Source organism: Barbatula barbatula (genome assembly GCF_947034865.1).
Source record: "Barbatula barbatula genome assembly, chromosome: 12".
NCBI classification, from domain to species: Eukaryota; Metazoa; Chordata; class Actinopteri; order Cypriniformes; family Nemacheilidae; genus Barbatula; species Barbatula barbatula.
In genome coordinates, this window is record NC_136775.1 from 18,321,711 (window position 1) to 18,343,322 (window position 21,612).

Genomic DNA, 21,612 nt, shown 5'->3' on the forward strand with positions numbered 1-21,612 from the left:
GCCTTCTTGACCAGGCATGAGGTGTTGGTGGTCCAGGACAGGTCCTCCGAAATATGAGTCCCCAGGAACTTAAAACTGGAAACACGTTCAACAGCCATTCCATTAATGTGGATGGGGTCGTGTGTGCCTCCTTTCGCCTATAGACGGTTTCATCTTAACAACGTTACTGTTACTGTCCGGTACACATTCACAAACAAAAGAGTGCCTGTAGATTATTTCTGATAACAGTCAAAAGAAACCGAGAAGAATCATAACTTGGCTAAACTTGTCTCTCCAATATTTTGAATTTAGACTCAACCGCTAGATGTCAATGTACCACACGGTTAGTTTAAATGCGTCCGAACTACAGGACCCATTCAACAAATTGTTTATTTAATAAAACTATTATACAATAAATTACTCATAAATTAAATAAGATATAAATAGTATTATTGTAGTATAATATCATATAATATTATTATTATAGCTATTAGCCAATCACAAACCGGATGTTAACTGGGGGTCAGGCGCTCACATCCAATGAAACGGTCTATAGCTTTTAAAGAAGATACAAGAGAGAGCCTGTTCTCCAGAGCCCATGAATCCCTAATCCAATACATGAAACCACATTTTTCCTAATCTTATTCTACTAATGGTGGACATTTTGATTTGTGATTGTGGGCTAATAAGAAGTATAATCCTTTTCTGATGACGTTGTCGTCTGAATGCCGAAAGTTTGTGAGAATTTGGATAAAAGCGTCTGCCAAATGAATAAATGTAAATGTAAATGTAATTTGGCATGTTTTTATTTGACACCGTCCTTTTGCCACTATAACATTGTCTTGGAGCTTATGGACTTTATAAAATGAATGAATGAACGAACAAGACATGTAGGGGAAGAAAGTATGGTCAGAACGATGTAATTGGATATAGTGGTATCAAAACAGAAGAAACGCTGATGTAAGTTAATGGGACAGGTGTCAGACAGGTTGGTCTCCTCAGCATATCAAATCTTTCACTTTTGCATGGGCACTTGTTGACATTTTTGGACAGGCGTGGATCACCCAAAATTGTCCATTTCACTCACTCGTAAACAAGATGTGTTACATTTACTCCCGCAAGTGTTTTTCTTTCTCTCTCTCCTCTCCGACTGTGTGTAATTAAAAGAAAAGCTGGGACATCATGATTCCTCCATGTGCCACCCACACACAATCACATTCATCAGAAACTGTGTTAGCGATACTCGGCTGTACTGAACGGAGGTCAGAGGTCTAGCTGTCTCACAATGCTCTTAATTCAGAAAACGCAGATCCACATTTAAAAAATGATTTGAACCTGATTTCCGTCGGTTTCTTGTCATCCGTGAGCAGTGATATCATTCTCGTCTCAGTTACAAAGTACCAATATTATCTCCTTATGATACCATTTCCTTTCCTGATCGAAATGCGTGTGACTGTATTTTTTTACAATGCCAATGCACTTCAAATCGGTGTATCATCTAGTTCATTCAAGTTTTATATTATGCAGTTTAACAATGTGTTTCTGTATAAGACAACACAACACCAGTAAACCATCCAAAATGTATGTGAAACTTCATGGCCATAAGGGATAACATTTGATTAAGTTTCTCCTTTTATAAAAATTATTAAGTACAGGTGGTTAAAATCTATTTTACACTAACAGTAACACATTCGATCCCATTGCCAGCTGACAACTCGCAATAGTTGAGATATAGTGTCATTTGATGTTTCTGGCAGGAGATGGACCATCGGTGTTTGCGTCTGCTATGTGTTTTTCGTCCTGTGTTATTTGGATAGAAATGTGCATGTAATAAAGCCAATTGGACTCGGATCTGACTAATCTGCATAATGTAACCCCGCCCACGGCTCCCTGTGGTCAGCCGTTGCCGTAGTAATTACGCAGACTGTTTGTCTATTTGTCTGCGGTCATTATTGGCTACATGTTTCCTGAAGCGTGCCTAGAGGAAACCATCTGATAAACACAATTCACATATCAAACGTGTGCGTTTATTAGTCTGAAATATATACAAATGATTCTCATGTAGTTTTGTTTACGAGGCCTCAAAATCAGCCTCAGGAGATACACGTGGATGGTCTTTTATTTAAAAAGACGTTTTTGTATGAAGTATTGCGATATCATGCTGTAGTGGGCAGTTCGATTTTGCGCAATGAAGGGATATTGAAGCATGCAGCGGAAATAATCAACGTATCCTAAATTCATACCCTTTGAAATGCCTTTATACTGCGTAGTTATGTTGGTATGAATCTTCACATTGTTGTTTGGATGTTGTTATTTGACTTAAGACAGGATGGTGTGTCTCGTCATTTCTCTCTGTCTGCTTCACAACACACACTTTAGTTCTAGCTGGCGCTTTGCCTCTTCATGGCATCATTCATTGAGTGTGTTCGACACTGGCGGGCGCTCACTCACGATCTTAAAGCCCTGTCCTCTGTCTGCCAGCTGGCTCTGTGTGTGCTTATGTGTGTGGCTTCGATGCCAGAACACTGCAGATACTCCATTTACCTATTTGGGATGTGTCAGTAGGGAGTGAGTCTAAATAAGGAGACGTGTCCCGTGTAAGTGTGTGTGTGTGTGTGTGTGTGTGTGTTTCACTTTGATTGTTTGGCAGGGCTTTCAACTCCCCATTCAGCTCGGGCCGTTCAGCTGCCACCGGGTTTGGCACTGCCCGTTTGGCACCGCACAAGCTTAACACAAGCGCACAGCAATGCATTTATGTGTATATGTAGATATGAGTTTTGCGGTCTGTCGTTCTGGAGTGTCAGTGTGTTTGTTGTGTGGTTTTAAAGAAGCAAACCACTTGCTGCCGTTAGGTCTCTGTTTGCAAATCATGTTCAATTGAAGGATAAAATCACCACGCATTACTTTAAACATTTTACATTTATTAAAACAAATAATAACAAAGTTTGTCCACTCACAGCAAATAATTGCGGTTGTAATTAACACCACTTCAGGGTTAAACCCCAAGTCAGAGAATACGTATATATTTATATATATAATGATTTAATTTCTTGGAGAAGTCATTCCCAGAATGCATTGCAACAAATTGAAAAAAATCATTGAGGAAGGTCAATGGAGTCGAGAGACATGCTGAAATGATTTGTCAAGGCTAGACCTTCAAGCACTTTGCATGACATGCATAGTTGCTGCTTATGGAGAGCCAGTCACGTCTAAGTAAGCCTTTAGGTTAAGCTTTAGGTTACAAAGAGCAAGACTGTGTTTTTGAAGAGTTGATTTAGAGTTTCCTTTTAGCTTTACTGAACACTTAAGTCACTGTTATATTGGATAAACCAATTATTTGTATTTGTTTGCCTCTTTTGTTTCTTAAGTGTTAACTCTATATTGCTGTGTATGTGTGTTAAAGTAGGATTATTCTTCTTGGCAGCAGAGGTCCTTCACTTCTGTTGATTCAACATGTTTCACACTGTGCCAAGGTTGTTTTTGTATTCCTGTTTCTCCCCTCAATCTTTCTCCACCTTGCATTCAGATTTCAGAGATGATGTATTACTGTAGGTGCTGCACATTATGTAGTGGAAAGGCTGGTGTGTGTGGGTATTGTGGGGAAACATCCCAACTTCGGCGTTGCTGTCTTCTGCCTACATCAGCACCATCATTACTGTAAATGGGGGTTATTTAAAACACTCAAACATGCTGTATGTTGCAATGTATACTACATGAAAAGTGTTCCCCGAGTGAGAGAGTCAACACAAAGAGGATTCCAATAGAGTATGACTGGAGCGTGTTGCTAAGATCAGTGTGATACTTTACTTAACAAATTGAACAATTAACATAATTTGTTTTTACAAAAACAATGTGTGTTCAAAATGATATCCTTACTTTACACTGAATCACAGAGTGCAAAAAAAGTAGATCATAGTAAAAAAGTCAGTTTTAAAGTAGATTTAACCCTTTAAATGACCCGTCGCATCAATTGACACTTTGAATGCATTCTGCCATTATTTGCAAATGATACCCGTAATACTGAATTAAAGGTCCAGTGATTGAAATTTAGCGCCAACTAGCGGTGCAGTTACGAATTGCATCCAACGGCTCACTCCACAGCTCACCCCTCCCTTTCCAAGCACTACAGTGGCTGACACAGGACTAAGATGTCATCACATTTTCAATTCTTTGTTGAAGGAGGTAACGTATTTGCGAAAGGTGCCATGTTTATCAGTTTGTCCGTATAGGGGTAACGCTGAAACCCCTAACCCATGTAAGGGGACCCGCGGTGTATTTATATAGAAATAGCTCATTCTAAGGTAGTAAAAACATAACGCTTCATTGTGCAAGGTCCTTATAGTTACGCATATTATATTGCATCTCTGTCAATAGATCCTCCAAAAAAAATGACATTGAACCTTTAAAATATTGGCTGATAGATTTTTGCTGATCTTCCCAAGAAGCTGAATGGCTATGATTTATTAAAATAGCTGCTTTAGCAAATGGGACGAACGCACTCAATATTTGACTGGATTATTCTAACAATGGCTAATGACCCATCTTGTACGCTCTAATGTACAACGCATTCTCATTTCTTCACGAAACACAAGAGATCCCGATTAAACCCGTCCAGGTGGGCGGCTTAGCTGAGCCAATCACAACAAGTCAAAAGAAAGGCATGATGGATGGAGCGAGCAATTATCACTTTATCGGAGGGTGTAGGTCCAGGGTGCTTGGAGGCTCGGGCCAGCAGCGTTTGGCAGCAACGGGGATAACTCATCTCAGCAATAATGCACAGACGTGTCCTCTGCCACGCTGAATAAATTGCTCTCTTAGCTATGCCTATATCCTGCGCTTTGAATAAAGTAATTACACTAGCCTTGCTCTGCTCAAAAAGCCGTAATTACAGCCATTCAGAGGAGAAGGGGGGGGGGTGTTCGGGGAGACAGAATTGACCCATCTCTTTTGTTGGTGGAAATGTAAATGCTGCCTTGTCTTTGTGCATCTCACTTATACACAATTTTAACAATCAAAGTAGTAAGTGTGATTTTTCTGGGGTCTTATTTTCTAATTTTGTGTTCTGATAAAAGCCTGTCTACATTTAATATTCAAGACACCCAAGCGGGTATCTTGAGTGTGTGAGACCCGCACAATTCGTTTTGGGGTGGGCGTGCGTGGCCCAGCTTGGGTAAACATCCTCCCCTCTAATTCACCTTCTGCTGGGTCCGAAGAGGCCACGAGCGCGCTCTGTGTGATTATGGTGTGGGTGTGAAGTCAGTTGTGAACACAGCCGCATTGTGCGAGTGTGTTTGTGGCACGGTGGGCGCACGGTGCCGTGAATGGGCACTGAAGGGGGCTTATATCGTGTACAGATGCATAATAAATGCAGGAGCCCACCGCTTCCAGCCCCTGCGTTTCGGGGCAATGATTTATGTGATCTATCTGCGGCCAGATGGCAGCAAACAAGGCCCATCAATCAAAGTGAAAAGACTATTGAGCAACCCTTACAATGCTTTGTGTAAGGCGGAGGGTCTGCCCGGGCCCCCGCAGACGGCACTCCGCACGGCCCGGGACGCTCCACCTCGCTGGGGCCGGATTCTGGAACCGACGGAGCGGGATAAAGTCTGGTGACTTAAGTCTTTGTACTTCGCTGCTGACCGCAATAAAGAAAAGATAAGCCATGGAAAGGCCAGCTCTTGTTCATGCTTAACCACACACTCGCTGATGCAAGCACACACACAGATGTCGGGTGTCACTGAAGTCTCTGTCTCAACTTGCGTGGCACAGCATGAGTTCCAGCACACAGTTTGCTCGCTCGCTTTCAAGCGCACACACTCTCCTCTGAGAGAAGGATCCGATAGGCAACAGCTTGAAATATGTTCATTAATACCTGAAATGGTTTTGTTTGGGTTGTTTCTCTCTCTCTCTCTCTCTCTCTCTCTCTCTCTCTCTCCCCAATGTCCGATGGTTTTTTCTTATTCATTTCTTGGGCAAAAATCTATTTGAACTTTGTTAAATATTTTAGGTACGAAAATACCTCCCTAAAAAGAACTGAATTTAGCACAATAAACTTGTTTCTTTTTCTTTCTCAACGTTTCCATTGCGTTTGGGTCTCATACAAGATCCTCATTCCGTCACTTATTTATTTTTCTCGATAGATTTTGATGTACGTTATGTTATAAATGTACAAATACCAACTTGGATTGTCAGCGGTTTTTATTCCAGCGTGATGCTCTACCCATTACATTAAGCCTCAAATGAATGTCTTAGGCTCATTGTTAGTAATATGCGACCGAAACATCCATATCCGCCGTGATGTTTGACCTTTGGTTTGTCTGATAAAAGCTGTTATTCTCCTGCAGACGACAGGAAGGAGATGCTTGATTTTCTGCACTTCTCTGATTAGTGTTCGTTTAATTCGGCCACCTGCGGATTTGAACAGACCCATCAGAAATCTCTCGTCTCTGTTTAACAGACGCACCTTCATTTAGGCTCACCGCGTGTTCGGTTTGCATTTTAATTAAAGCCACACAGGACCAGCTGGCTTTATTCTGAAGAGTTTTTAATTGGATCTGTAATCTGTCTTTTCACATCAGAATTTATGAGAGCTGAATTAATTCATTTGGTAATTAAATAATGACCTATTAGATTTGCCGGAGTTATTGTGTAAGGCTTTATTAAGCAAGGTTTATGTTCAGGGAATTGGTACAGATTTTGTTTGAAATGTTTTCATGTAATTTCAGATAAGGAGATGAAACATGTTATTTTTTTATTTTTCTTGGTCAAATGTAATGAGCAGTCATAATGTGCACATTTTATTGGATACAAACTTTGTAAAGTCATGTAATCACTGTCCTGTCATTCTCGACTTGGATGGTTTTCTTGCCTTCAAAGAACGTATAGTCAAACATATTTGAAAGACAAGAATGTGTGTACATTAAATAAAAACTTCTGCTTCATTTTAATTTGTATTATTGGCCGTTATCATGTTCTTGCGTTCATTGTAAAACTTAAACCAAATGCTCTCTCTTCTCTCTCTCTCTCTCTCTTTCTCTCTCTCTCTCTCTTATACACACAAGCACAGTCACGTGGCAAACCTTTTTACATTCATCAGTTGTTTCAAAAGTTTTTTCTTTTTTATGTCGCATGACATTGAATTTTTAATTCAAAGACATAGTTCACTCAAAAATGAAAACAGCATCATTTCATTCCAAACCCGTACGGCACAGAACTCAAAAGAAGATCTTTTAAAGAAAGTTGGTAAATGAACAGCGCCGGCACCCATTCACTTCTATTGTATAGACACAAAACCGATGCAAGTGAATGGATGCCTTCGCTGTTTGGTTTCACGACATTTTTAAAATATCTTCTTTTGTTTTCTGCCGAAGAAAGAAAGTCATACAGGTTAGAAATGACAAGATTGTGAGTGAATAACAGACTTTTCATTATGGGGTGAACTATCACTTCAATTAAGGAATTCATATCTGCCATTAACAGATTCATTGAATTAAAATAGTTGATGTTGACTTTTTTAACTCCTATTTGAGCGTGAATCTGTTTTTGCATCATTTTGTTGTGTTAGGACTTGTGTCATATTCTCCTTGCATCGGCAAATGTTCTGTAACAAACACTTTTCAGGAGGAAAACGGATGAAGTGGATCTGATAAGGCTTTTCACTTTCTACTGTAGATTAATAACATGAATCTTGCTGATTGACTTTAGAGTAACAGTGAAATATGTGCACTGGGCCACAAGTGAAGGTTTAGGCATATTGAGGTTACGGTACCCATTGGAAAACAAAGATGTTATTGGATATCTGAAGTGGCGCTTTCGTTTGTCTGTAGTACATTCATCTTCCTGTGACTGTCTTGGGAAGCGCGGAGAAGCTCCCTTGTTATCGGATAATAGAAAAGGGAAAATATAGTTTTAAGATGCATTGAAGAATTTAGACCTTGTACGTTTGAGAGACAGGAGAGCCATTAAAATATTGCATTGTTATAGACCATGGCAAATGTTTTGTTTTACAGCTGTTTGGTTTGGCAATGACCAGCCCCAGATGGAGTCTTTGGACTGTTTTCCAGACTGATTTTGAGAGGAAATGTGCAGAGAGTGAAACGTGTTAAACAGAAGCGGGACTACAGTAGTCGTATTGATAACTAAAAACATAATCAGATTAGTCCAAATATTTATTAAACAGACACACAAGGTGCGGGGGACGTGTGGGATTTTTGCGAATGACGGGTGTTCGGGAATTCTTTGCTGTCTCTGCATTTCCGTGTGGATCACAATTTTATTTGAATGAAACACTGACAGCCAATCAAAATCCATTCCAATATAAAAAAAGGTTGCACAGTTAAAACATAAAACTGTAAACAGAGTGTAAAAATAACTTTATCATCCATCAGTGCGGATGCTACTTCACAGTATTTTTCATTCTAGTTATCTTTATAGGTACTGTTTTTGGTGTGAAAAGACTTTTATTGTGTTTCTATGATTGTTATAATGTGACCAACTAAAGCTTTGTGTGGCACAACACACCACTTACCACTCCAAATCTAACACACACACACACACACTCTCTCCCGGCCGATGGCAGCTCGTAACAGGATAAGCAGGCCGTTGATGAGTGAATAAGTGCAGTTTTGCCGGGGTGTAAGTCGGGCTGCATGCATTACCGCCGGAGACGGTAGAGAAAACACAAACCAATTAGAGCACCCGTCATCCCCTCAGGGGGACGCCACCGCCGAGAGCTGCAGAGGTTACGCGGGCGGTCACATCCTCCAAATCCTCCATGTTATTAAACCAGCCATGAGCATATAAAAAATAAATCAATCAATACACAAGCCAGAAGAACTCCACCAGCATCCTGATGTGAATGTGACTTGTTATAGGGCTGCTGGTCAGCTGGGTGGCCGTTCTATCCGTGATTATTTGCTTCATTTGGGTCTCTCATTAAGATTTTGAATGGTGGTAGTGGTGTCTTAAATAATGTCCCGTGTTCTTGTCCCCACCTTCTCACACCAATTATCACATTAAAAGCATCAAACCATGTTTGCAATGCCTTTGGGCAACTAGTACGACATATCAAGTCCACAGTCCCATTTACTTGAATATATTTCTAAAATCACAATTAAACAGCTTATTTCCTATCAATAATTAAACATGAACTGAACTGAATCATGACTTAGGTTTGCTAATCTTAAATTGCGGCAAAAATCATATGTTTCGATGTCGCCTCATCTGCTGCGCCTGCATACAGGCTGGCAAGCGCTTCACGAGAGCCCCGTCCCAGAGAATCGTCAGTCTTTACATGAAAGACTTCCTTCACTAGAGCGGCCATATTTAGAGTTGCATTCCACGCCATTCATTGTAACAGCAGTGGCGCATCTTCTTAATACCGATATAATTGATCGAACTTCAATTAAATAAACATTATTCTTGACTAAATTTGTCATTTTATTATTTTGTCTCTAATACGTTTGGATTTTAAGTGTGTTTAAAAAAGAGACCCGGTTGTCAAGTACAGAAGCCATGCTTGGCTTTGTTTTACAACTTTTAAGGCTCTTAAATAAATGATTACATATTTTGTTTATTTGCTTGTTTTTTGAACCGTGTCAACTTTGTTTACTTGTTAAAGTACTTGAATAAATCAATCTACACATTGCCTTGGTTTGACACTGTCAGTTTCAGAATTGCAAACCGTACAGCAATCTGAAACATATTAATTTGGCTCAACCAAAGAGAGAATAGTTTTCGCCGCTACTGCCTGACTGCCCATGACAGATTTCAATCAAAGATAATATATATTAACAAGATACGCCACTGCCATTGCAATGAATTGAGAGGAGTGCAACGCTCAATACAGCCGCTCTAGCGAATAAAGTCCCGCCTTCCAGTAAAAAGATCCAATCAATAAAGACTGACATTATCTGGGCAGGGCTTAGGACATTATCTGTGAGGCGCTTGTCAGCCTGTGTGCATGCAGAATAGCTGAAGTGACCAAAAGTATGGTCCATATCAGGTTTAATCATTGATCGGGAATAGGCTATTTCATTGTGATTTTTGCCAGCGATTTTAGAAATATCTGCCTTCTACTACCATTCAAAGAGATCAGACTGTTGACTTGCTTTGACGTAGATAGCTGCCCAGAGGCGTGGCAAACATGGCCGCCGAGTGGCACTTTGACTCGCATTAAATGCACTTTGAACCTTTCAGTTGTTAAGGAAATAATAACAACTGTAATCTTGTTTAGATTCTTGTGGTTTCTCTGTTACATTGACTGCACATTACTCACTGCCGCTGTGTCATTTGCTTTCTAACAAGTCAACCCGAAGTTCTTGTCGGCATTGTTTATACTGAGACAAGTCATCTCAGACTCTTTCTATGTTTGCCTCTGGAGCAGGTGTTACATAGAGACAGCTGTTGATCTGTGTTTGCTCGGGTTTAAATGACACATCTTCTCATTGAGACAGCCCTTCAAAAGCCAGACTGCTGTGGTCTGATGATTAGACATGTAGCTACAAGTTGTGGTTAGTTAAAAGACATGCTCCAAGCATATTCTACACCCGTCCAAAACACAGCATCTGTCGCTTAACTTTATCCTCATTAAACTTATAAAGTGTTGGAGAGCTCTATGTAGGCAGCAAGTCCGTCTGCCACACAAGTAGGGTCCCTGGCATTATTCACCATGAAAGGTGGTCTCAAATACTGTTGATTTTAAAATGTGGAATGCTGCCGGCTACTTTTTTCGTAAATTGTAGCTTATATTTGTTGCGTCTTCACTGCGGTTAGAACAACACTCTTACCGTCACAGACCTTATATAAAAAAATATTATATAAGGCTGAGTATCATATAACGTAAGTATTTGATGGAACTATAAATATTATGAAACTTTTTACAAATGGGCATTCATTGATCTTTACCTGTTTGTTAATAATGCGTGAAGAATTATTATAAAATCATAACCAGACAAATCATATCCACGAAAAAGTTCTCAAATCAGAAATCAAGCCGGGGCAGCTGTGTAGACTTTCTGCTGTTTGTTGTGGTTTTTGTGGTGTGTAGGTTGTATTTCTATATGACTAATAGACTGAATCTGCTCCTATGCTTTTGCTTCTGCTTTGTTTTTTCTGTTGCTGTGTGGAGATGTATAGTATTTCATGTTAAAGAAAACACTTTAGCTCAAACGTATGCAGAGGCCTATATGCACAAATACCGTACCTAAGAAGCCTTTTAGAAATGGATTATGGCTTTTGTTGTCGAACTACTGAACTTAGACTCTTCTAAAGACGTAATTGTGTGTTTTTAGGGACGCCAGATTTGCAAATACTTCTATTCTATAAGATGTCCTTGTTGTGTACACATCTTTGAAGCATGTTTCTATTGGCATGATCTAAAGAAGTATGTCACACAATGGTTATTTTATCTGAGAATGTGTCGTCTTCACAGAAAATCAGCCTGCAAGTGTTTTCAAGTGCAAGTGTTGCTGTTCTGCCATTAAACATGTGTTATGGTGTCAGACATAATCTTATCATTAATGATGCTATGGAAACTTGGCTGAAACATTTCACAGAAAAGCAGAAGAAATGACGCAAATAGGTTACTTTGTCCACAACTGTGTGTCCAAAAACAGTACGTTGTGAAATCTTCTTAAAAATGTGTAATTGCAGCCCACATGAGAGAAAATAGGATTAAAACCACTACAAACCAGCAGTACTGTATATGCCCAAGATATCATTTTACAGATTTTCCACGTTTAATTGACACAAAACTAAATTGTACAGTTTTTTTTTTTTATGTTTTAAATACGGTTAAAAAATGACAGAAAAACAGGAGCTGGGGGTGTGGGGAATGTAATTTTACAGGGAAATTTATTTTACAGTTCATTTTTTAAATACGGTCCAAAGCAGTAAAATTAGAGAAATGTAAAGAAATTTACAAGAAAAACTATTTAATATATTTCCTTTTATCCTGTAATTTTACAGGGAAGACAAAATATTGTACGATATATTTCTGTTTCTCCAGCTTACAGAAAATGTCTTGCAGACATGAAGGGATGCAGCTGGATTGTAATTTGAATCTTTATTTAACATTTTACATCTGCTCTTATAGTTTTATTGATGTAAATATCATATTTTCTGATGTGGTATTATATGTAAAAATCATATTTCTTTCACCATGAAAATGCAAAAAGAGAATGTTCAGCCGAATAAGCGAATGGGTATGAGGGACGTTGGACACCCAAAAGAAGATGTGTATTTTGTATTTGTGCATTTAATATCACGTTTATATCAAGTATTATAGTCTGTGTGATTCATGCGTTACCATATATAGTGATAATGATCTGTGTTAGAAACTGAGCTCCTTTTGTAGATCGTCATAGGATCAGATTCCTGCTTGTTCCCATTTCTATTTTGAATGGAGTACAAATGTGATTTTAGAGAGTGAGTAAATGATGGCATGGCTTTGCAATTGTAAAATACTTGTCAGTACTGTCTGCCTTTCAACATGGTGCTAGTCTCGGGTCATGTGGCCAGCACATGAAAGAAAGTGATTGTCTGGTTTCTCTCGATCGATCGACTCCTCACACAACATGTGATCATGCGAGCTTCAGGGGAGCACCTGATGATGCCCAGTCTAGCAGAAAACACAGAGGCCTGGGGACGGGCTGTGCTTCTGTAGTATGAGTTTGCTTCCAGCCCTAGAGACAGTAATGATTGGCACAAACATGTCTTTGATGTGTTGCTTCAGCCACACCGTCCAGTTTCTCTGTTCAGGCGAAATCTCACACTTCTAGGTCAAACCTTCACAGCGGTTCATTTAGCACACGGAGCCAGAAAACGCCTCACGCAATTATCACACTCATGGAATGCCACATCCAGAACGCTGCCATTGTTTTGTTTGGAGAATATATAAAGGCAAGATATCATGGACACTAACTTCAAAAATGTATTCGGTCTGACTGTCCCTTAAAGGGACAGTTCACCCAAAGAGGACAATACTGTCATCATGTGCTTACCCTCAGATTGTTCCAAACCATCCTCCAATGCACTGACATAACGGAGAAAATAAATACTATGGGAGTCAATGGAGGATGAGATTTGTTTTATTACATTCTTCCGCATATCATCTTTTGTGTTCAAATTGCATTTGCCTTTGGGTGAAATATCTCTTTACGAAAGAGTTATACCTTAGGTTTATATATTTTTAGGATTGTCACGTCCTCATGAATGGACACATGAAAACTTAAATGAAGTAATTGTTTTATGTTCTATGAAGACCCATCCCTTTTCCAGTTATTTGTCTTGATGTCATCCATCTCTCTGAAAAACGGCATCCATAACGCTTGTTTATTTCCCTTTTTTAAATAGAATAGACTGATATTTTTCTGATGTTAACTTTAGGTTCAGTATATTGTAACAAATCAATTCTTTAAGGGTTTATATGTCATATCCGTAACGCTGGAATTGCCCAGCACCAGTGCAGTAGCACTTCCTGTTTCAGTTTTAAGGTTTTTTCATCAATATTATTCCCTCTTAAAGATGTCCATAAAACATATTGGTTAAGATCTAAATGTTCTTTTGGTAGTATTACGATAAAAAAAAAGTATATGCTTTCTCTGACGTAGACCTCGAAAAGATGTGTTAATGCAGTGGATCTCAACCAGGTCTCCCCACCTGTGACAGGCGGTTGTCAGTGCACGGAGAAACACGACTGCGATTACACAGAGGGAGCCCCCTGCCCTGCCAGAACTGGGTTTACAGGGGGACGTAAACATAAAAAGGTTGAGAACCACTGTGTTAAAGCAATTATTTAGAGACGAAACAAGACTTTAAAGAGACCGGGTTCCTTGTGTGACCATGTTTCTTGTTTGATTTTCCTTGGCCCTGTTCATCTTAAGCAAGCAGATTCGACCGATCAAAAGGACAGTCATTTAAAAACAGGAAGCCGTTGGGATACCTGAAAATTACAACTTGTCATCGACTCACCCCATGGCATTAAGGGGCAATCAAACAATCGATGGAAAGACACCGTCACTGACACCGTACATCCAATGAGATTCCAATGAGATTCTTTAGGCTTCCAATTGCTTTAGGTTTTTTTATCTGAAACTCCCTCTTAATAACCAGACCCGTGCCTCTCTCCTTACAAACCACAGCCCAAAGCAATCAAAAGCTTTGCTCTGTCAGTCACCCTGAGCCTGTCTCCATCTCCCTCTCTCTTTCTCCAGATCTGCCGTTGTAATGGCTTGTTGATTGCTTCCTTTTTATAGCAGGAGGCAGTTCCCATCTTCCAGCTCTGCTGGGCTTCATTAACGCAGCGTTAGATTGACACCTGAATGCGCTCGGCCTCGTCTGGATCCACAAAGAACCTGCCTCCAGCTCTAATGCTCTGCTTTTACTGTACCCATCATCCCCTGCCACAGACCACAGGAGCCACCGTACTCGATACTTTTAGATGACTTACACGAACAGTGTGTGGCACTGAATTTGTTATATGCGTTCATAATAGTCATTCTTGATATTGTGTGACACGGAGTCATTCTTAAAGGCACAGTGCACCCAAGATGATTGCAGACAGCTAACTTGAGGACTGTTTGCAGTGCACTTCAGCATAAAAATTATTTTCATGAAACACGGACTCTGTTATGACTAGTTGTGTCTGTAAAAAAAGGAAAACAGCTTGTTTTGACCTGTCTGTGTCTTTGTTTAAACTCTAACTGAGTGTTAGTTCTGCTTTAGGACTGTTACGTTTTAAGCAAATGTTTTAAATCCGTCAGTTCCTTAAGAAGCGTTTTCATTATTGTGGCTTAGGTGTATTTTTTTATTTGCCTTTGAGGAATTCAAGCTTAATTTCCAAAATCAGCCACAAACCCCTTGTGTGTGCTTTTAAGGATGGATTTGAGAGGAGCCCTTTGCTCTGACCTCACCTTATCTGCATCACAAGGAGCGCCAGCGCTCGCCGTCCCAGCGGCCTCAGCAATTTACCTTATCAGCGCAGCCCACACTGAATAGAAAACCACCCTGTTTGTGTTTGTGCAAGTTTGTATTCTTTCATATTGCTGTAGGTGTGAGTTTTGACGTGCACGGTTTTCTAATATGTTGTAAATTCTGGATTTGATGTTGTATTATCACACATGAATCGAGTTAGGGTTCAAAAACAGTTCAGTGTTGGATTCATTTGCAGACGGTAAAGAATTGACTTGCACAACAATTATCATTGAAGCAGATCCGGGTCCCAGCTGTGATTTTCTATTATAAAGAGCATTCAGAGCATTATTAGCTCAATCTCACAGCATGTCAGGACTGAAAGGGCCATTTCTTGGAGTTCATATTCAGTTCTCTTGATCATGTGCCACTAAAGATTTTGAGAGTAGTTGCTGCAATCTTTGAAAATGACAACAAAGCATCACTATGTACCTAAATATACGACACACTATTTGTTGTGTAATTTTCCAATTTCTGAAAAACGTTTTGAGGAAACGTCTGAGCGATTGTTTATATTGTAAAAGCATATTGTTTTTCTCTATGTTAGCTCAGATGTCCCGCCATAGATTGTAAAGAGTGAAATGAATGTCTTTGTTTATTAGAATAAACATAAACATATCTGTTTTCTCTTCATCTGCCGTTTTAGGCCTAGGTCTGTGACGGTAAGAGTGTTGTTCTAACCGCAGTGAAGACGCAACAAATCATGTGGTTTGGCGGTTAATCGCACCCAACCAAACATCTCCACAAAAATGTAAAATAAATTATTTCAAGAATAAGAACCAGAGGAAACCTTTGTCTGGTTTCAGGGAGGCTCTTAAAACGGTTCGTCCTGTTAAATACTTAAATATTCAATCCGCAATAACAATTCGAAAATTCCTTAATGTTTGTTCACTCAGATCGCAAGCTATCGCCATATTAAAATGTTTCAAAACTGGTGAGCCACAGAATTAGTTAACATTACTTACATTAGGAGTAAAAATACCAAAGTTATATTAAATGATTAACAATAATGAATGTATTACCTTTATAACTTAGGAGCAGTTGTTTTTTGTAAATTCATTCGTTCAAAATATATTAAGTAATGCTAATTTTAACAACTTGAAACCAAATGTACATTTCACTGCAACTAATGTTAATGAATTTGGCCTTAACATAAGACTGGTACATTTTTCTATACCTAAAAGCCTGAATTGTCCTTCAAAGAAGGAAAGGTTTAAAAGGGTCAATTGAGCGTTGCATTCCTCGTCATCCATTGTAACGGCAGTGGCTCATCTTGTTACTATTGATATCTTTGATCTAACCATTTTATTACGTAGCAATGAGGGACTCACCCTTATATAGTAGTATAGCAAAGCTTTATTACAGAGTTCCATTTGGCCTGCCAGCGCAGGATTTGTGTTGCCCGCAGACCTCACAGGCAGTTGCAGATGACTTGTTTTCATTTGCTCTGAGGTGCATTTTAAGACAAGACCAACAGCTAATGAACATTTGCACACGAGCACATTCTGCTGATGTGCGGCCAGTGCCGCCTCTGAATTGAATTCTGGGTCGTAATTGCTCTTGGATTGCGACTGTGCTTTGATAATCAAAGAAACCTAAAAACTCAAAATTATACTTAAATGCAACCCCACGCTGCCCTTAGGCTTGAAGCCTCCCTAAATATTCAAAAGCAGGGATTTGCTTTGTTTGTCTGAGAGCCAGAAGCATCTCCCACATGTGCTGCAGAGCTTCTAGCTCTTAGTTCTCAAAAGATTGTGCTCTCTGGGGTCAGGGCCTTAGATTCAGCCCTTCTAGGAGGAGATGTGGTCCCATACAGTATCTGGTGTAGAGGCAGTGCCTCTGGTTTTCAGCCCATTGTGGGGAAACCCAAGTCGATATTCAAGCCTTCTGTGTTCTTCAAACAGTAATCGCTCTGGAAGCAAATATGGCTGTATGCCTAGAGGAACGTTAAATCCTCAGCGGTGGGATGAAAGGACGTCTAGACAGAAGAATCTGAGCCACTTGTCCCACACTTTCAACAGTCTTGCTTTTTTCATTGTCTTCATAGAAATCTTCCTAGAGTCGTTTTAACTCGTCCACTCATAGACTTTGTTGTTGTAAGACATCTTGAACTTCAAAGTGAGCAAATATAGATGAATAGGGTACTGCGTCTGTTTTATTTGCTTTATGTTTCACAACTTGTACGGTTTCACATCCCTCCAACATCGCCATTACTATACATGTTACACTGCTGTGCTTATAGAAGTTGATATTTAGCTTTGTTGATGCTCTCGTGTGGTTCACTTTTGAGAGTTGGAATGATCGGTTTTCAGATATACATGACATTTATATGAAATTTACCTTTTATTTGTAAGAGTTTTTTTTCCTGCAAGTTCATACTAGTATATATCATTAAGTTTAAGAAGGATTTATTGTAGCGGTAAGAAAAAAATCAAAGAGGAGAAAAGCCTCCCTGCTCTCTCTCATCTGTCCTTCTATGAGATTAATGGTTCATTTGTACCCAGTACTGAAAAGACTCTTCCTCCTGTGTGTGTGGTGTGTGTGTGTGTGTGTGTGTGTGTGTGTGTGTGTGTGTGTGTGTGTGTGTGTGTGTTTACTTATCTCACTTTTGGGGACATTCACCAGAGTACACACCAGTAAACTGAGGACCACCTTGCCAATTTAGGACTTTTTTGATGTCCTCATTTGTTTGACCATATAATGGCATTTAGTATGCACTAAAATGATGTCCAGCCTTAAAATCTCACTTGTCCCTGAAATGTACTTTTTAGTGATTTGTGTACTCAAAGTGTGTATGGCCCCCTGCTGATTTGTGTATAATGCAGCGCCCTCTAGGAGGAACTGCACTTCCGGAAAGATACACACTTTGGGGATTCTGACCAATCAGAGCCCAGGAAAATTATGAACCCCATATCGCCCCCAACGACCATTATAGGAACTTTACCTCCTGAACATTTGACCTATCAGAGCCCAACTGCGTCATCAGTAATTGCGTAAGATTTCATATTAAACAATTAACAGATAATTTAGCTATTTGAAACAAATTCTCGGTATTTAGTTTAAGTCAGACTAACCTTTGTTGAGTAGCTCTCATGATGCGTTTTCCAACTTTGAATCTTAATCGCGCAGTTTTGCTCCCGCTTCAGTCTCTGTGTAGGTTGCGCGCGCAGCCCACTTCCCTGCCCTAGCTTACGTGAATAGCGCAGTTCTGGTGTTTGTTAACAATACACGTGTTCGCGCTGCGCAGACCTGTTGATTTCACAGTACCGCGAGAATTGTTTAAATGAATACAGAGCTGCCTGTTCACGCGAGATTCTAAAGTCATAAAGCGATCGGTCTGCGCATTCCTGCATAAAGTTGAATACAGTAGTTTATTCATGGTCTACAGTTCGATTCTGGGCAGACGTATTTCTTCACAAGAGAGCTGCATGGTTACATTTGTTGAAGTGAATGCTATTTTAATGTGTTTAAGTTTAATAAAATACATAAACAACAGAAATGTGCAAAACGATCCCAAATCGAAGGATTTGTATTTTGTATTTGTTGAAATAGTTGTTGTAGTTTGTGCTTAAGTGAAATCGATCTGGCCGTTCTCTCTGTACATCAGTGAGCCCGCGCTGCCGCCCCTCCCCCACCTCACAGAGACAGACGAGTTTAAGGCCACTCATTATAATCAAATTATCATCTTATATTCAAGTCTTGTTTTTTCTTTTATCATTATTATTATTTATTTTTTTACAATATAAGAACTTATATTTAGTTTATTAACTAAAAACGTCTGAAAGTATTACAAATCAAGCTGTCACATGAAGTTTTAGAGATGATTTAAAAGAGTTTATTGTAAAGCAGTCAGTCTGCTGTAGTGAAGTTAGAAGAGTTTGTGCCTCCCTTCCCCCACATGAGTGAGCTGATGGAGGGTTACCCTTCCCCCACACCACAGAAGCACCAGACCTCACAACACTAAATCACCAACATTCACAAAAACACCTTTTAATGGATGTGATATGCAAGTAATTTATCAACAATATGTTTGTGATCTTATTCTCATGTTTTGAAGAGTATATTTAATAAAGGATTATGGAAAAGGAAATTATTCCAGTTAGAAATATACAAATCAATTAAGTTTATGAAATCATGGGTGTTGCAGATTGTAAATGTTTTAAGTGCGTTTTGCTTGACAGATGATGAAATTTAAAAAACATGCAAGATTATGTGTGAGATAAATTATATAACATCTTCCTGAAGCTGTGTATAACTGCACAACCAAACTAAATGAAAAGCAGTTTCAATGTCATTTAGGGGTGTTGCAATATTATCCATGATTAATGATTATTTTTATAATACTACACATACTGTAAATAATATTGCATAATCTGGTTGACACTTCGTTATAATGGAGGGTGGTGGGGTTAGAATTTTGCTTTATGGGCCATCCCGATAGCACACATCCCAGATAGCACAGGTACATCTGTAAGATGACTGCTAAAGATCTGGAGATCTGGGAAACATCTGCTGTGTTAAAACATCCTAGAATGAGCAGTTTTACATCCATTCTAAATCATAAACATGTTACAGAGGTCTCCTCTGTGACATCTGACAGCAGACGTCTCCGAGACTTTTTTAAAGAGATTTATCAAGTGTTTTTACACAGATGTTTTTGGGATGGTTTACTGTCCCAGAAAGCACAGGTACATCTGTAAGATGACTGCTAAAGATCTGGAGATCTGGGAAACATCCGCTGTGTTAAAACATCCTAGAATGAGCAGTTTTACATCCATTCTAAATCATAAACATGTTACAGAGGTCTCCTCTGTGACATCTGACAGCAGATGTCTCCGAGACTTTTTTAAAGAGATTTATCAAGTGTTTTTACACAAAAGATGTTTTTGGGATGGTTTACTGTCCCAGATAGCACAGGTACATCTGTAAGATGACTGCTAAAGATCTGGAGATCTGGGAAACATCTGCTGTGTTAAAACATCCTAGAATGAGCAGTTTTACATCCATTCTAAATCATAAACATGTTACAGAGGTCTCCTCTGTGACATCTGACAGCAGACGTCTCCGAGACTTTTTTAAAGAGATTTATCAAGTGTTTTTACACAGATGTTTTTGGGATGGTTTACTGTCCCAGATAGCACAGGTACATCTGTAAGATGACTGCTAAAGATCTGGAGATCTGGGAAACATCCGCTGTGTTAAAACATCCTAGAATGGGCAGTTTTTCATCCATTCTAAATCATAAACATGTTACAGAGGTCTCCTCTGTGACATCTGACAGCAGATGTCTCCGAGACGTATTGCAGATGAGCAAACTGTCTATTGCAGATGTAAAAAATCGAATAGACGTCAAATAGATTAATGACAGATGTATACGCGCTATCAGCATTTTCATCTCTAAGACATCTACAATATGCAGTTTGCTCGTCTGCAATACGTTTCGGAGACGTCTGCTGCTAAAACTGCTTTTTAAAAGAAATTTATCAAGTGTTTTTACACAACAGATGTTTTTGGGATGGTTAACTGTCTGCCCTCCCCAGATAGCACAGTTACATCTGTAAGATGTCTGGTAAAGATCTGGAAAACATCTGCTGTGTAAAAACATTTGCTAAACATCTTAGAAAGTGCTGTTATACATCCATTCTAAATCAAACACATCTTACAGACGTCTTATAGAATTCTATATGACGTCAGACAGCAGACATCTCCGAGAAATTTTGCAGATGAGCAAACAGCAAGTACGTGTGCTATCAGAGTTGTGCTATCTGGATTGTGATAATAGTGATAATTGTCCATGATAAACATAGTGCAGTGTTTTTTAGTGCCCACTGCTCTGCAAGTTCGTATGTTTTCTCTTATCTAGCACACCTGATCGAATCCATCAGTTCATTATGAGGGATCTCTATGAGCTAAACTGAGAGTGTCGGATAAGAGACAGATATCATTCTGTGTCAGGATTCTTTCTTAATTGTTTTGATTTATTTAAATTAAACATGTATACCTAAAGAGAAAACATCCATTATTAAATAGTATAAAATATCATGTAAAAAAGATCATGAATTTCCCATTCCTATTCTTATTGTTCTATATGTAAAATCTATGGTCATGTTATGCTTGCATATGACAGTCCATTAAGTAAAAGTGAAAGTGTAAGTTTTTTAATTTAGGGTTAGGTTAGGGTTAGATATCAAAATAAATAATTTGCCACCAATCTCTCAATCCCTTAATAAAAACGGTTTTAATTGATTAAGCCAGTTTATTTCCAGTGTATTATTAAAAAGATGGGAATTAATAATGTTCCAACCACATTGGTTAAAAGTTTGAATAACCTACTTTTTAATATAATGAGGTTTGTTTGACCATGAAAGTTAATTATGATTCCAGGAAATTTTTCCATACGGACTTATATACATGCAGCATAATATGTTAGTCGATATAGAACTACTTATTTAAAATGAAAACATCTGCCTGGTAGATCTCTCTGACCCACTGGCTGTGACGCAACAACACATGGAGTGTTCGACTTCAATCGGCGCTGCTCAGATCGAACATATAATGGCGTCAGAACAACGCGAGATCAAACAGTTTCGTAAACTCGGGAATGAGAATACTCGCGATACTCCATGTTATATGTTGTTCGTCTGCGCAGCGGAGCAGGAAGAT

The 21,612-nt window shown here is 39.1% G+C and overlaps 1 protein-coding gene across 1 annotated transcript in view; it reads left to right on the forward strand.

Annotated features, from left to right (window-relative positions):
• Positions 1-21,612, forward strand: part of cdkal1 (CDK5 regulatory subunit associated protein 1-like 1) — a 310,661-nt gene that overhangs the window by 236,678 nt on the left and 52,371 nt on the right. The gene's annotated exons all lie outside the window — the stretch shown is intronic.